The 16,530-nt window shown below is 35.2% G+C and overlaps 1 long non-coding RNA gene and 1 other non-coding gene across 7 annotated transcripts; both read right to left on the reverse strand.

The window, feature by feature from the left end:
* Positions 1-423: 423 nt before the first annotated feature.
* LOC140865189 (uncharacterized) lies at positions 424-3,442 on the reverse strand. Of its 6 annotated transcripts, XR_012144503.1 has the most exons (9): positions 3,298-3,442; positions 3,066-3,186; positions 2,813-2,906; positions 2,352-2,644; positions 1,668-1,802; positions 1,438-1,592; positions 1,309-1,350; positions 1,180-1,231; positions 424-732 (listed from the first exon to the last, which is right to left on the reverse strand). It is a non-coding gene; the product is annotated as an uncharacterized lncRNA (long non-coding RNA). The 6 variants fall into 6 exon arrangements; XR_012144504.1 differs by having other exon boundaries at positions 3,051-3,438; XR_012144499.1 differs by having other exon boundaries at positions 3,066-3,435.
* An 11,747-nt stretch (positions 3,443-15,189) lies between these two features.
* LOC140869981 (small nucleolar RNA R71) lies at positions 15,190-15,296 on the reverse strand. The gene has a single exon (XR_012146968.1). It is a non-coding gene; the product is annotated as a small nucleolar RNA R71 (small nucleolar RNA).
* Between the last annotated feature and the right edge of the window lie 1,234 nt (positions 15,297-16,530).

Below are 16,530 nucleotides of genomic sequence, written 5' to 3' on the forward strand. Positions count from 1 at the left end.
AAATATGCTTTTAATGGCATTTAAAATTGTCACGACATATTACTTATCCTGACATTTTGGATATAGTGACATCAAGTAAAAATATCCTCTATAATGATATCGTTTAAAGCCTTATGACATTCTCTAGTGTCACTATAACATAAAAATAGTCACACCATCAATGTCATAAATAATTGTTATAATGACAAAAAAAATGTCACCATAAATTTGTTATGACATTTATAAAAGTCATCTTTTCATATAATATAAAGCATTATAAAATTTTTAATGACACTTATAAATGTTATCTTTTCAAATAATATAAATGCATTACCATTTTTTAGGATATTTATAATCTTTTAATATTTTTTAAATACAACACAAATTTAATATATAAAACAACTCAAAAGAAAAATCATAAATTATTGAAATTTATCAAAGTACTTATTCGAAAAAACTATTATAACAACCAATGTTTTGATATAGAATTCATACAAGCTTGCTCATAATGTATCTACAAGCTACCTTCTCAAATGTATCAAAAAACTAAGTACACTAAAATCAAATGACTTAATAAGAAAAAGAGAAGCCAACATTGTTCTTCAAACATCCTTCACCATCTGGACAAATGCAATGATAAAATTAATTTGGCCACAAGCTTGGCTTAATCTCCGTGAAATTTTGATAAATTGAGACTCCAACCAATATAAAATGTAGACAGTTTTCAGAGAATTCACAAGTACCCCATCGTAGCTGCAAAGCAGGAGAAATAAATCAGAATACATGTTTTCACCGTTTCCCTTGCTCCTCAAAACAACTTTGTTTTTTTGTTTCTTGGGCATATCATCTTAAAGATCTATAGTCCTGAACCAATATAAGTTCCATTGGCATCTAAATACTTAATACTCAGAAATCTTTAACAACTGAAGCACAAAATTAATATGAAATAATCTATCTTAAAATCAAGAATTCAGTGCATACTTTAGCCAATCAAATACAGAACAGTACAGTCCATAGAAAGCCAGAAGAAAAGAAATAAATGAGACAATCAGAAACCACGAACAAAAATTTCACTCATTGGAGATAGGCATGTGCTATGTCATCACTCACCTGAACCAGGACACATTCAGACCTTTTAAACGAGTCACTTTTTGGTTTCATTTAGAACTCAGGTATGATGAGAAACAAGGGGAAAAATACCTCAATTTTTTTACATAGTCTTCCTGCTTCATCCTCTCAATACTTCTGGTCTCTTAATCCATGAAAAATTAAACAATTAGCATGCAAGGACTCATTAGAAAGAGTATAAATTTAAGGAAGGCATTCTACCTCAAGGGCTTCCTTGGTACTTTGTATGGTATTCAAACTGGCCTATTCAAAGATAGAAACATCTAAAATAACAGGAAGAATCGACATTTAAAGCAAGTATCATCTGATTATTTGTTTAAAATTGAAGACCTGCAAACGGTGAACCCTAGCAAGTATCATCTGATTATTTATTTAGAATTGAAGACCTACAAACGGTGAACCCTTTTTGACAAACTACGAACTTCATCAAAAGCTCTCTTCTCAGAGTTCTGCAGTATTTCCTTTTCATGCTTCAATATTGAGACCTATCCAACCATATAAAACACATAATTACAATTGCATGATATATATTAGTTTTCAAGAAAGAGAAAAAAGTTCACCTCCGTTGTTAACTTCTGGGAAAGTTCGTTCGAGTCATTTACAGAATCGGAACTTTCACGTACTTTTCTCTGATAGTCAACTATCAACTGAGAGAATTAAACATTTCTAGCTATGACTTTATTATGTCATTCTATCTGACAAAACACACAAGCTATAACTGTTAAACAAAGAGCTTAAGCAAATTCCTTAACCTCAAGTAAAGGCATAAAGTAATGTTCTATAAAACCAGCATGATATATATATATGTTGGGTCACTGACACCTGAAGATCAAAGTACAAATTTCTGTAGTTCAGCGAATTTGCTTTCCCAATGGAAAGCGGGAAGATAATAATAACAGTTAACATATTCAAATTAACTCGGATTCCAAAAAAAAAAAAAACAGGATCCGACTTTCATTACAAGAATATATAATATAAATCCAGCTTTCTACCCTACCCATGAGAAGACCCAAAATAAACTTAATCCAAGATGTATGCACAAATCATTCAAAAAAGGTTTCAAGGTTCAAAATCAAAAAATATGCCTACGACAAAGTGTAAGACAAATAGAAACCAAAAAATGAATATCAACAGAAAGGGGATAAATATAAATGCAACTAAACAGCAGGCATCAAGCACATAACAATCAAGTATACAAGTTCACCAGGTATAAGGATCAATATAACAACAATAAGCAAACTAACCTCTTCTCCTGGAGATTCGCATTGAAGAGAAGATGGATCGCACGATCATCCAGATGAGATTTGTTGGCAAGACACTCATGACCCATACACATATAGCCAAAGAGCTTGCAAAAAAACCGATTTGGCGCAGAATCAACAAGTCAATTAGTAATAAGCAAAAAATTGGATATGATGGAACTTACAAAGCCTTAAAAACGGTGAAATAGCAAGTATGTTGCATGCCCTGATTGAGAATATTGCAAACACAAAGTCAAAATTCAAATTCCTACCAAATATTCCCTTCAAGTGTCGAACTGCAACATGAACACATTTATAAATTAATAATAGTGTGATACAAACAACAAAATTCGAAATCAATGAAGAGACCATCTTCTTACTTCGGGGCAACCAGGTTGGAATCATATGCTAAAATGGTTCTAAAGCATCGAGAAAATATAGAATGAACTCAAAACAGTACTCACCCGAAAACAATCAAGCGACCGTCATCTTACTGTTGTGCATACCTTGTACAGTGTACTGAATGCTAAACCTGCAGCCTCACATACCTCAATCATGCTGAAAGTTATAAAAGAGGTAAATATTAACCACATCATTGGTACAACACAAATAATAACCAGGAAAAAAAATGAAACTCAAAAAACAAAATAATCGATCAAATAGACAAGCAACATTCACATAATACACACAAAGAAGTGAAACCTCTTTCTCAACGACCTTAGTGAAGAAACGCTCGGCTTTCACCACGGAGACATCACACAATAGTCACGCCACACCAGAACCCTACCAATTTTGCCCAATAGGAATAGCGTCGACATTGTTCCCTCCGTTCCTCCGCCTAATCGAGCGATTAATTAGATTCCTCAATGAACACAAATCAAGAGTAAAATGGCGATGAGATCTAGCAAAAAATGAGTGAAAACCAAAAATTGAGAGTCAATTCTACAACATTTTCAACGGGCTTCTAGTGCGGAATCTGAAAGGGGCGTGAATCTGCGGATATTTTATGAAGGCTGATGATGAATTGCAAGGAGAATGGAACATTGTGACGGTTCAGTGGTTCTTCGTCGGATGAGAGTGATATTTTTGGGCTTCCTTTTCCTCGTTTGATTTAGACCAATATCTTAAAATTTGTGAAAAACAAATTATTAAAATAAATAAGAGGGAAAAATAAATGAGTTCCCTCCATTTGAAAAGTGACATCTATTAAAAGTGTCATAAAAAATAATCTAAGAGGTAATTTTATTTTTTTAACTAAGAGTTTTTTACAAGTGTCATTATAAACTTCTTGTAACAACAATTTTTAAAAAATGTCAACATAAAAGTGTCATCATAGGCATTTTTTCTAGTAGTGTCTATTAGTTTAAGTTCGAAGATCTCATGTTAGCATGGGGTTATTTAATAAGATTTTACATTCGGGCAGTGAATCATGATCATTTAGGAATTCACACTCATAAGGATTGTAGTATATGTGATGATTTGTTGTTTTTTTGCGTAATTTTAAATTTTATTTTATATGATGTGCAAGTTTGGGGATATATATGTTTTGGGTTAGGTTTTTGAATTTTATTTTATTTTTTGGAGGAAAAATCATTGTTGTACACAAATAAAGGATTATAAAGGTTATAAACTAAATTAAGATGGGGAAGATACATGTGTACGATAATATGTATATTATTAGAGTGCATAATGAAAATACCGATTGATGGGATACTAGAATTTAGGAACCAGACATGTAAATGTGGATCTTACAAATTATAGTGGATGAAAGTCTCAGTTGTTAAGATTTAGTGACTCGAATTTCGGGGACGAAATTTTTTTAAGAGGAGAAGATTGTACTGGCTGGAATTCAAGAATCAACTCACGAGATGTTTTTAATTATTTATTATGAAATTGTTTATTTAAATGTTTAAGTTATGAGCTTTTATGCAAATAGTTAGTTTTTAATGTTTTTCAGGCATGAGTAGAATTTCTGATGCGATCATGGATAGCTCGCATGTGGATCGAGTGGAAAGAGGAGTTCGCGATCCTTTGGAGTTGCCGCGAGGGCCAATAACGAGAAGCCGAGCTAACAAATTCAAGAAGGCACTTTAAAAGCTGATGCTAAATTACCAAGAAGGAGTTGGAGCACTTGAGGATCAATTCGGGAGTTGCATATGCGTCCTTGAAGTGTTGGGAGTCAAAAGGAGTAAAAAAAATCGAAGTGAGGCAGAAGAGGTCTCGCTCGAGCGAGCTGCATAAATCAATTTTGGGCAGAGGACTTCTCGCTCAAGCGCACTTCGTGCTCGCTCGAGCGAGCTTGGGAATTTTCGAGACTAGAGAGCTCCTCGCTCGAGCACGAGTTATGCTTGCTCAAGCGAGCGTGATTTTTCCGGAAAAATACACACACTTTGACGTGTTGTGTGTGTGTTCGGGATTTTGATATTTTGGTGTTATTTTCCTATTTTTGAGAGTTTTAATTATACTAGAAAACTTTTTAGATGATATCTTTAGGCTATATTTTGCATTATCTTTTATTTTTGATTGTAAACTATAAATACTTTTGTTTATTTCATTAATAATAATTCAGATTCAGTTTATACACAAATTATTGAAATTCTCTCAAGAATTTTATTCAAAGCTTTGATTTGTTCTTCAAATCAAACTTTTTCAGTTTAATTACTTGGAAGCGTTTGTCGATTGATTTCTCATTAAAGATTGTCAGATACAAGTTATCTGAAGTTTTCTCTAGTTTCAATTGTTGTGATTTCTGTTGTTAATCGTACCATCGATTAAAGGTAGAAATCCAAAATCCTATCAATTTTACTTGTTTCAAAGATCGGGCAAAACTTTGGATCTTTTGTTTATTGATTAGAGGGTGCGATTCAAATTGTAATCATGTTTCTAATCTTACACATCAATATTCATATTATTTGGTATCAAAGCCAAGGTTTTGAATCAAGTAAGTATCTTATCTACATCTAGATCTATCCTTCGTGTTCTTCGTTCTTCGTCTATCTCATATCAAATTTCTATGTCGTTTCTTTCAAACTTGTATCCAAGTCTCGTGTCTTGTGCTACAAGTTATAAATTGAAAAAAAATCGATCAAAAAAAATAGTGGGACCGAAAATCTGAAAAAAATAAAGTGAAGAAAGTAGTTGTGGCCAATTTCTTTGTCTTTGTTCATTATTGGGCAAGAGTCAAAGTCAATTTGTCCATAAAATTTTTTGCTTGTTTTTGTCAATCTTTGTGGGTCAATTTTCAAGCGTCTAAAAGTTTTAAACTTGAATGTTTGAATTTTATTCTACAAAGCAAAGCCTCTCCATAAATTTGAGTGAAAAAAAGGAGTGATTGAGTGATTCGTTTGGAGTGAACTGTGAGAATTTGTGTGAGGAAATTTATTGCTAACGATTTTCTTGCAGGTACCATGAATCATAAAAAAAATGTTAGTAAAAGTGTGAACCAAGGAATTTCCAAGGTTCAAATGGAGGCGTTGATGGGGTAATTTACTAGGGTGATGAGATCGGAGTTAGAACATCTTCATGAGCGGATGAGTAAATTGGAGGAGAGTAGTGGTAGTGGAAAAAAAATAAAAATAGGAAGGGGAATGATTTTGAAGACGATGAGGAAAGTTTTGATGAGAATTGGGATGTGGAGAGAAGAATACAGGGGGGTAGACATAGGCGAGAAGCGGTGCGTGGAAAATATACGGAGGGCATTAGGGAGGATGGGAATATTAGTAGCATTAAGATGAAAATTTCAGCGTTTCATGGGAAATATGATCCATAGCGTATCTGGAATGGGAGAAGCGTGTGGAGTATGTGTTTGATTGCCATCACTATTCTGATCTTAAGAAAGTGAGGTTGGCAGTGGTTGAGTTTGTAGACTATGCTTTAATCTGGTGGGATCAATTAGTGACCACTAGAAGGAAGTGTGGGGAGCCGCCTATTGAGATGTGGGAAGAGATGAAGTTTGTTATGAAGAAGCAGTTTGTGCCTAACCATTATTATCGTGATATGTACAGGCGTTTACAAACTTTGAAGCAGGGTCCAAGGAGCGTGGAAGATTACTACAAAGAGTTGGAGACCACGATGATTTGGACCAACATTGAGGAGGATAATGAAGCTACAATGACCAGATTTTTGTGTGGTTTGAATAGATAAATCCAAGACCAAGTGGAGCTTCGCCACTGTTTTGATTTGGATGAAATGGTGCAGACGACTATGAATGTGGAGCAACAGCTCAAGAGAAGAGGAGCTGGCCGATTTCCTTCAGGTCGTGGATCGTCGACTTCTTGGCGTCCAAACGTTGCAAAACGGGAGGACAACAAGCCGGTGCTCAAACAAAAATCTAACACCAAATTGGAGGCACCAAAGCAAGTGGTTAAAGGTACATCTGAAACTTCTAATACTCGATCTAGAGATATTAAATATTTTAGGTTTCAAGGTATTGGCCATATTTCTAGCCAATGCCCAAATAAAAAATTGATGATTATTAATGCTTGTGGTGATAAGGAGTCTGAGAGTGATGAGAAAAATTGTGATGGTATGCCTGCTTTGGTAGATACTGATGATGAGGATGGGTTTGGGGCTGTTTTTGGTGAGTTATTGGTGACTAGGAGAGTGTTACATGCACAACCTAGATAGGAAGAGGAGAGTCAAAGGGAAAATCTTTTTCATACTCGTTGTTTTGTAAAGGGAAAGGTATGCAGTCTTATCATTGATGGGGGTAGTTGCACCAATGTAGCGAGTTGCGAACTTTTGGAAAAATTGGGGTACTTGTCTCTTTTGAAGCATCCTCAACCATATAAGTTGCAATGGTTCAATGACTGTGCGGAGGTGAGAGTTAATAGGCGAGTTGTGGTGCCATTTTCTATTGACAAATATGTTGATGAGGTTTTTTGTGATGTGGTCCCTATGCAAGCATGTCATATTTTATTGGGTAGACCATGGCAGTTTGATAGGAGAGTGGTCCATGATGGTTTTAAAAATAGATATTCTTTTTTAATGAACAAAGAATCTATTGTATTGTTGCCTATGACTCCAAAGCAAGTGTTGGAGGATCAAGTGAAAAAGAAAAAGAGAGATGAGGCAAAAAAAAGAGTGATCAAAAAAGTGAGATGGCCTTAGAAAAAAAATTGATACAAAAAAATATGAAAAAAAATTTGAGCGAAAATAGGCTGAAAAAAATATATATATATATCCCAAAAGAGTGAGTTGAGAGATGTTATGAATTTTCAAATTCCACTTGTGTTGATGATTTATAAGGAGGTACTCCTTAACACAAGTGATATAGCCGAAGATCTTCCGAGCGTTGTTGTTTCTCTATTGCAGGAATTCGATGATTTATTTTCGGAGGAGCTAACTCAAGGATTACCACCTTTGAGGAGAATTGAACACCAAATCGACTTGGTACCCGGGAGTGTATTGCCGAATTGTCCAGCTTATAGGAGAAATCCGGAAGAAACTAAGGAGTTGCAACGACAGGTAAGTGAACTTTTAGATAAAGGTTTTGTGCGTGAGTTGATGTCACCATGTGTTGTACCTATGTTGTTAGTACCTAAAAAAGATGGATCTTTGCTATGTGTGTTGATTGTAGAGCTATAAATAACATTATCATCAAGTATAGACATCCTATTCCTAGACTAGATGATATGTTAGATGAATTACGTGGTTCTTGTGTTTTTAGCAAAATTGATCTAAAAAATGGTTATCATCAATCTAGGATGAGAGAGGGAGACGAGTGGAAAACTTCATTTAAAACAAAGTATGGGTTGTATGAATGGATGGTTATGCCTTTTGGTTTGACTAATGCACCTAGTACATTCATGCGTTTAATGAATCATGTTTTGCGTGCATATATTGGAAAGTTTGTGGTTGTCTATTTTGATGATATATTGGTATATAGCAAAAACTTAGATGATCATGTGGAACACTTGAGAGTTGTTTTAATCACATTGCGTGCTGAACATTTATATGCTAACCTGAAGAAATGTGTGTTTTTACAAACGAACTCGTGTTTCTTGGTTTCGTTGTGAGTGCACAAGGTGTGAGGGTTGATGAAGAGAAGGTAAGTGCCATTCGAGATTAGTCGACACCTACATCGATTGGTCAAGTTCGGAGTTTTCATGGGCTTGCGAGTTTTTACAAGAGGTTCGTGAATTATTTTAGCACATTGGCGGCGCCCATGACCGCGGTCATCAAGAATAACGTTTCATTTCATTGGGGCGAGGAGCAAGAGAAGTCTTTTAATATCATTAAGCAAAAGCTGATTAATGCTCCTTTACTTGTTTTACCTGATTTTACTAATACATTTGAAATTGAATGTGATGCATCAGGTGTAGGAATTGGAGGCGTTTTGATGCAAGGGGGAAAACCAGTGGCGTACTTCAATGAAAAGTTGAGTGGAGCATCTTTGAATTATCCTACCTACGACAAGAAGTTCTATGTGTTGGTGAGGGTACTCGAGACATGGCAGCATTACTTGAGACCAAAGGAGTTCGTGATTCATACGGATCATGAGTCCTTGAAGCATCTCAAGGGACAACAAAAGTTGAATAAAAGACATGCCAAATGGGTAGCGTTCGTAGAAACTTTTCCTTATGTAATCAAGTACAAGCAAGGTAAGGAGAATGTAGTGGCAGATGCATTGTCAAGAAGGTACGTGCTCTTAACTACTTTAGATTCTAAATTTTTGGGGTTTGAACATGTGAAAGAATTGTATGTGAGTGATGCTGATTTTGGAGAGATTTATGCGTCATGTATGAGTGGTCCAAAGGATAAATTTTACTTGCATGATGACTATTTGTTTAAAGAGGTTAAATTGTGCATTCCTAAGTCTTCAATTAGGGAGTTACTTGTTAGGGAATCACATAGTGGTGGTTTAATGGGGCATTTTGGTGTGGCTAAGACATATCAAATTTTGCATGAACATTTTTATTGGCCGCATATGAAACATGATGTTGAGAGAATGTGTGAGCGGTGTGTGACTTGTAAGAAGGCAAAGTCTAGATCACAACCACATGGGTTATATACTCCACTTCCAGTACCTAATGAACCGTGGGTAGATATTTCCATGGATTTTGTTCTTAGATTACCTAGGTCTAAGAAGGGGAGGGATTCTATTTGTGTTGTGGTTGATAGGTTTTAAAAAATGACACATTTTATTGAATGTCACAAATTAGATGATGCTTCGCATGTTGCAGATTTGTTCTTTAATGTGATTGTGAGATTGCATGGCATGCCTAGAAGTATTGTTTCCGATAGGGATACTCGGTTTTTGAGTTACTTTTGGAAAACATTGTGGTGCAAACTTGGAACTAAGTTGTTGTTTTCTACTAGCTGTCATCCACAAACTGATGGACAGAATGAGGTAGTTAATAGAACTTTAGGGACATTGTTGCGCTCTATCATTAAAAAAAACTTAAAAAATTTGGAGGATTGTTTGTCATTTATTGAATTTGCTGATAATCGTAGTGTGCATTCTACTACGAATTATTCACCTTTTGAAATTGTGTATGGTTTTAACCCAACTCTGAATTTTTGAGGAGCTTGCATGAAATAGTACGTGAGAATATTGAGAAAAAGAATTTGCAGTATACCAAGCAAGTGAACAAGGGAAGGAAGAAGGTTGTATTTGAACCCGGTGATTGGGTTTGGCTACATCTGAGAAAAGAGCGTTTTCCAGAGAAGGAGGCGTTAAAAGTTGTTATCTCGAGGGGATGGTCCTTTTCAAGTCGTGGAGAGAATCAACGACAATGCCTGCAAACTAGATTTTCCAGGTGAGTACAACGTGAGTACTACATTTAATGTTTCTGACTTATCTCTTTTGATGTAGGAGACGAACGAGATTTGAGGACAAATCACTTTAAAGAAGGGGAGGATGATGCGATCATGGATAGCTCGCATGTGGATCGAGTGGCAGGAGGAGTTCGCGATCCTTTGGAGTTGCCACGAGGGCCAATAACGAGAAGTCGAGCTAACAAATTCAAGAAGGCACTTCAAAAGCTGATGCTAAATTACCAAGATGGAGTTGGAGCACTTGAGGATCAATTTGGGAGTTGCATATGCGTCCTTGAAGTGTTGGGAGTCAAAAAGAGTGAAGAAAATCGAAGTGAGGTAGAAGAGGTCTCGCTCGAGCGCAATCAAGTCTCGCTCGAGCGAGCTGCATAAATCAATTTTGGGCAGAGGACTTCTCGCTCGAGCGTACTTTGTGCTCGCTCGAGCGAGCTTGGGAATTTTCGAGATCAAAGAGCTCCTCGCTCGAGCGAGCGTGATTTTTCCAGAAAAATACACACACTTTGGCGTGTTGTGTGTGTGTTTGGGATTTTGATATTTTGGTGTTATTTTCCTATTTTTGAGTGTTTTAATTATACTAAGAAACCTTTTAGATGATATCTTTGATATCTAGAAGGCTATATTTTGCATTATCTTTTATTTTTTATTATAAACTGTAAATACTTTTGTTTATTTCATTAATAATAATTCAGATTCAGTTTATACACAAATTATTGAAATTCTCTCAAGAATTTTATTCAAAGCTTTGCTTTGTTTTTCAAATAAAACTTTTTCAGTTTAATTACTTGGAAGCGTTTGTCGATTGATTTCTCATTGAAGATTGTCAGATACAAGTTATCTGAAGGTTTTCTCTTTTTTCAATTGTTGTGATTTCTGTTGTTAATCGTACCGTCGATTAAAGGTGGAAATCCAAAATTCTATCAATTTTACTTGTTTCAAAGATCGGGCAAAACTTTGGATCTTTTTTTTTATTGATTAGAGGGTGCGATTCAAATTGTAATCGTGTTTGCTAATCTTACACATCAAGATTCATATCAATTTCGGATTCTAAGAGAATCAAGACTAGCTATGAACAAAGTTTAAGAATTTTTTAAAGTAATATATGTGTAGTGTACAGTTTTTACTTCAAAGTTTATGTATATATGTATAGTATCTAAATTTAAAAAGTTAGGGAGGAGAATATCTTGAAAAAAATATTTTTTAAAATTTGTGCCAGCTTCAGACCATAAGATTTTTGCCAAGTTAACGTCAGATTAAGTTTAGACTGTCTCTCCACCTTTTTTCACGTTTAGCAGCCGTTATTTCTCCTTTCTCTCCTCAATTTGAAATTCTTTCTAAGTTTTCATATCCGTAAAGCATAAGCCGTTCTTAGACGGGTTAGAATAATAGTTTGTGTGTACGGTTTTTTTAATAATTGTGTTAGGGTTTTAAAATAGTAAGAATATTGGTTTTTATGGAGATTTGGTGCTTTGATATATGTCTTTGAGTTAAAATTATGGGTGAGAGATGTTAGAAGGGTATGTTGACGAGTCTATGAGGTATGTATCATGGGAGAAATCATGTATTGTGTCAGGTCTACACATGGAATAAATCATGCATTGTGTGTGCGAACGCATTAGATCTTTAATTCATGTGGGTATTTGAAGAAGGGAAATCAAGTCATGTAGAAAGAACTCACTAGGTGGCCATTGGGCCCCCACGTGGGGGCGGCATGCACGTGGGAAAGGGGTACATGGGTGCGTGGGCTCGCGAGCATGCCCTCAAGCATAGGTATGACATGTATTTTCATCATTTTTTTAGAAAATTTTGATCCTACAACACACATGTAAGGGTCTGTGTGTGATCTTGTGTTCATGAAGTATGAATGCCATGAAGAACTTAGAGAAGGGCTTACCTGGATTGCTTACTATACGTAATGCATTATAATCTAAGTATTTATACCTATAAAATTTATTTGAAGTATGAAAGCATGATATTTTCTGAAAATTTAAAGGGCGTGTTTACTTTATTTTTTAATTGTATGAATGTTTTTTTCAAGCATGAAAGTTTTATGAGAATGATATGATGAGCATGAAAATTTTATTTTCATGTTTATGTGTACTTGTAGTGACAGTAGGAGACTAGTTCAACGGGATGAACTCTGGGGAGGGCTTTTCCAAACAATGAATGGATGGTATGAATGTTGACTTCGACTAGTATGAGTTGTACCAAATGATATATCTAGGTTTGTAGCTATTTACATGATAATGAAACTCAATGAATGTGATCTAATGGTTACCATATTTGCATGTAATTAATCACCCAAAAATAATAATATTTTATTCTTATGTTATGATCACATTCTTGTGTATACTCATACTTCTGTATTGAGTATTGTTATCACTCACGTCCTGATTTTTCGTCTGGGAAACTCCATTCCATGGGGCAGGATTTAGGTTGGACCGACCTAGTGGGAGTGGTCGTTGAGGCTAGGATTGCAGCTATTTTGGAGGATCGTGGTTGTTTTATGTTTTAGTGAGGATATTTCGATACTATTTTGATTTGGTTGTATAAACTATATTTCACTTGGGTTTTGGTGCCGGATGTATTATGCCTTTATATTTTGTTGTAAATATTAAAGCTTCCGTTGATTTTAATTTCTTTCGTACTTGTTAAGTTATTCGCAAGCTTTTAGTTATTAAGTAGGTTATTTGAGAATGGGCCACTACATGACTGTTGTGTCAATTTTCTTTACACCAATCAAGCCTCCAGAAATAATCTCTCATAAAGTATAATCTAACATCTATATGCTTGGTTCTCTAATGAAATACAACATTCTTAGGCAGATGTATAGCACTTTGTGAGTCACAGAAGATGGTAGCACTATTTTGTTCGAATCCCATTTGATAAGTGCAATTTTTTCACTTATATTTTATATGATTTAGCTTGACTTTTGTTATGTATCGAACAAAATTATGCGTGTTTGTGTTTGTTTGTGTTGTTTGCATGAATTTAGGTAACAATAAATTTTTGACATATAAAAGAAGTTAAATATATGAAATAAGGAGAAAGAGATAAGATTGGAGCGAAAAGAAGTGCGAATATCAAATTTGAAGCACCGAGAAGAGGCGCAGGAAGGAATCACGAAGCAGCAAGTGTCTAAATATTACTGGCAAATCTAGAATGATACGAATCCAATCTTTACTATTCAGAATGTCATATAAGATGTTTTAAAGCTATTGTCCAAATTTCAACTCAATCCAACGGCTAGATTTCAAGATATGATTTTTTCAAGAATTCTGCACAAGAAAAAACAACACAGGGCGCTCCCGCACCCGGACACTAGTGCACCCGTGCCCTGGAGCTCTTTATTTCCTAAGAATTGATGCCAATCAGTGCCCCTGCACCCAAAGACAGCGCACCCATGCCTTGGGACAAAAATATACAGCGCACCCGCGCTCGACGTGTCGTATTTTTGGAAACTTTTATTTCTTGGATTTTAAAAGGATTGATTGGCTTATTTGAGTGTAGAATGGAGGGTTTGCATTGGTTTTTGAAGGCTAGAAATGGCTAGAGACCAAGGGGAAGGGAGAAGAAGCATTCTTGGAACGAACAAGGACGAAGCAAATTCCGAGGACGGAGAAGCATCATCTACATTCGTTTTTATTTCTTTTTTTCTCCTAATTTTTGAATGATGTTCAAGAACATGTTGTGTTTGATTATTATTTTCGTTATGAACTAATTTTTTTGTTTAGAGGGACGATGTAGCTTGACTTGATACCATGTTTTTGATATTTTGATTGATATAATAGAATACTTCATTTGGTTTATTTGTGTTTTCATGAATTTATTGCGTTCAATTAATAGATCAATAGTTGAATTGTTATATTTATTTGAAATCTAGCACTCGGGCGAGCCGATTTTGAATAGGATCATAGAAAAATATATCGTTGGTGTTTATAAAGTTCGAGAGACCTATAATTCCATTGAAGCCATTAGAAGAATTACTGTGCTATTTACAGAATTTAATATCCAAACTTTGATGAGAATATTGATTTTGATATTAGATATGAATTTCTACTTGTCACTTTGGAAAGGCAGTAAAAAATATTGTGAATTCTTGGTTAGTAAACTCGAAGAATTTAGGATATAGATTTCTTTAAAAAATAAACTGGTTGATAGTGTGAAGTCGAACCTCGAGAATTTATCTCTCATTGAACTTTCTTCTTGGGAACTCATCGTTAATTAATTTTATTCATTGCAATTTTTAGTTAATTCAATTCAACTCTTCACCGTAGCTCTAAATAAGATTAAGATTTTATTAGTTACAAATATTTAATATAATATCATTTTATTCATTCTCTGTGGGATTGACTTGGACTTATTCCTGAATTATAACTAGACACCGTGCACTTGCGAGAAGAAAACATGCAACAAGTTTTTGGAGTCATTCCCGGGGAATGAATTTTATTTGATTAATATTAAATTGTTCTAATTAGTCTTAATTTTGATTTAGGGAATTTATTTTATTTCATTGGTTCTAATTTTAAATTTTTCTCCTTTGTTTATGCAGTTTATGCGAAAAATCCAAAGTTATGACTCACTGCTCTTTGATCCAAAAATTGAGAAAACCGCGAAAGAATTGAGAAAATCTAGAAGAGAAGAGTTGCAACAAATGATTGAAAATAGAGAAAATAGAGGGGGAGGTGAAAATAACGGTCCGATGCAAATCAGAGATCATTTTAGACCGGTGATCAACAATCACTATTCTGGAATTGCTCGGCAGAATATCACAGCTAATAATTTTGAGTTGAAGCCAGCATTTAACAACATGGTGCAGAAGAATCAGTTTAGAGGTGCTGCTACTGAATATCCGAATTTGCACTTGAGCACTTTTCTGGAGATCGCTGATATTGTGAAAATTCATGGTGTTACTGAGGACACCATCAGACTACGACTGTTCCCGTTCTCTCTTAGGGACAATTCTCGTAGTTGGTTACAATCAATATCTCTTGGGAGTATTACAACATGGGTTGACATGAATTCTAAATTTCTAGCTAAGTATTTTCCGCCTATCAAGTCTGCCCAATTGAAAATTGAGATTTCTACATTCAGACAACAAGATTTTGAGCAACTTTATGAAGCTTGGGAGCGCTACAAAGAATTACTACGAAAGTGCCCAAACCATAATTTTGCAGATTGGGAGCAGATAGAATTATTTTACAATGGTTTGAATGGGCAAACTCGGATTTCTGTGGATGCTGATGCTAGAGGATCAATATTTTCTAAATTTTCTCTGGATGCTTATGACATGCTTGAGCAGATGACAATTTATAGCTATCAGTGGCCGAGTGAGAGATATGTGATAAGGAAACATGTTGGAATTCATGAAGTTGATGCATTCACGGCTTTGACTGCTCAAATGGCTGCTATTTCTACACAGTTGGTTGTGCTGAGCAAAGAATCGAGATTCAACTGAGTCGGCATCATTGGCGATTGTAGTTAATCCTACTGGTGTGGAGAAAGCTCAGTATGTGAACAACCACAATTTTAATGGCTATCGAGGTAATAATGTACCCAATCAATATCATCCTAGTTTGCGCAATCATGAGAATTTTTCATATGCAAATAATAATAATGTGTTGAATCCTCCACCGGGGTTCAATAATTAAAGGGGTGAGGGTAAACCATCTTTAGAAGATTTGGTGAGTAATTTTATCGAGGAGTCAAAAAAAAGATTTGAAAGAAATGAGAATAGGATTGATAATATGGAAACACACTAGACCAATGTGGGCGCATCGATGAAAAATTTTGAAATAAAAATTGGTCAACTAGCAAATGACTTGAATAATCATCAGACAGGGGCGTTTTCTAGCAATACTGAGGTAAATCCAAGGAAGCAGTGCAAAGCCATCACCTTGAGAAGTGGGAAAAAAGTTGGGTTCGATGACCAAAAGGTAATAAATGATGAGGATCTAGTTGTGGAGATTGAAGTTGAAGTAGAAAATTCCGAGAGTAAAAATTCCAGAAAGCCTGTGGTTGTGTCTGAGAAACCTTCTGTACCAAAATCTATTTTGCCGTATCCACAGCGGTTCAAGAAAAAATCATTGGATGAGCAATTTTCAAAGTTTCTTGATATCTTCAAGAAAATTCATATAAGCATTCCATTTGTTGATGCTTTGGAACAAATGCCACACTATGCAAAATTCATGAAGGATGTGATGTCGAGGAAGAGAAAGCTTGAGGAATTTGAGAAGGTAAAGTTGACTGAAGAGTGCAGCGCCATCTTGAAAAAGAAACTACCACAAAAATTAAAAGATACAGGGATTTTCACTATTCCTTGTATTATTAGTGGTGCGACTGTTAATAGAGCATGATGTGATTTAGGTGCAAGTATTAATTTAATGTCTTTATCTATTTTGAGGGC

The sequence above is a fragment of the Henckelia pumila genome, chromosome 4, assembly GCF_033568475.1.
Source record: "Henckelia pumila isolate YLH828 chromosome 4, ASM3356847v2, whole genome shotgun sequence".
In the NCBI taxonomy this organism is placed as follows: domain Eukaryota; kingdom Viridiplantae; phylum Streptophyta; class Magnoliopsida; order Lamiales; family Gesneriaceae; genus Henckelia; species Henckelia pumila.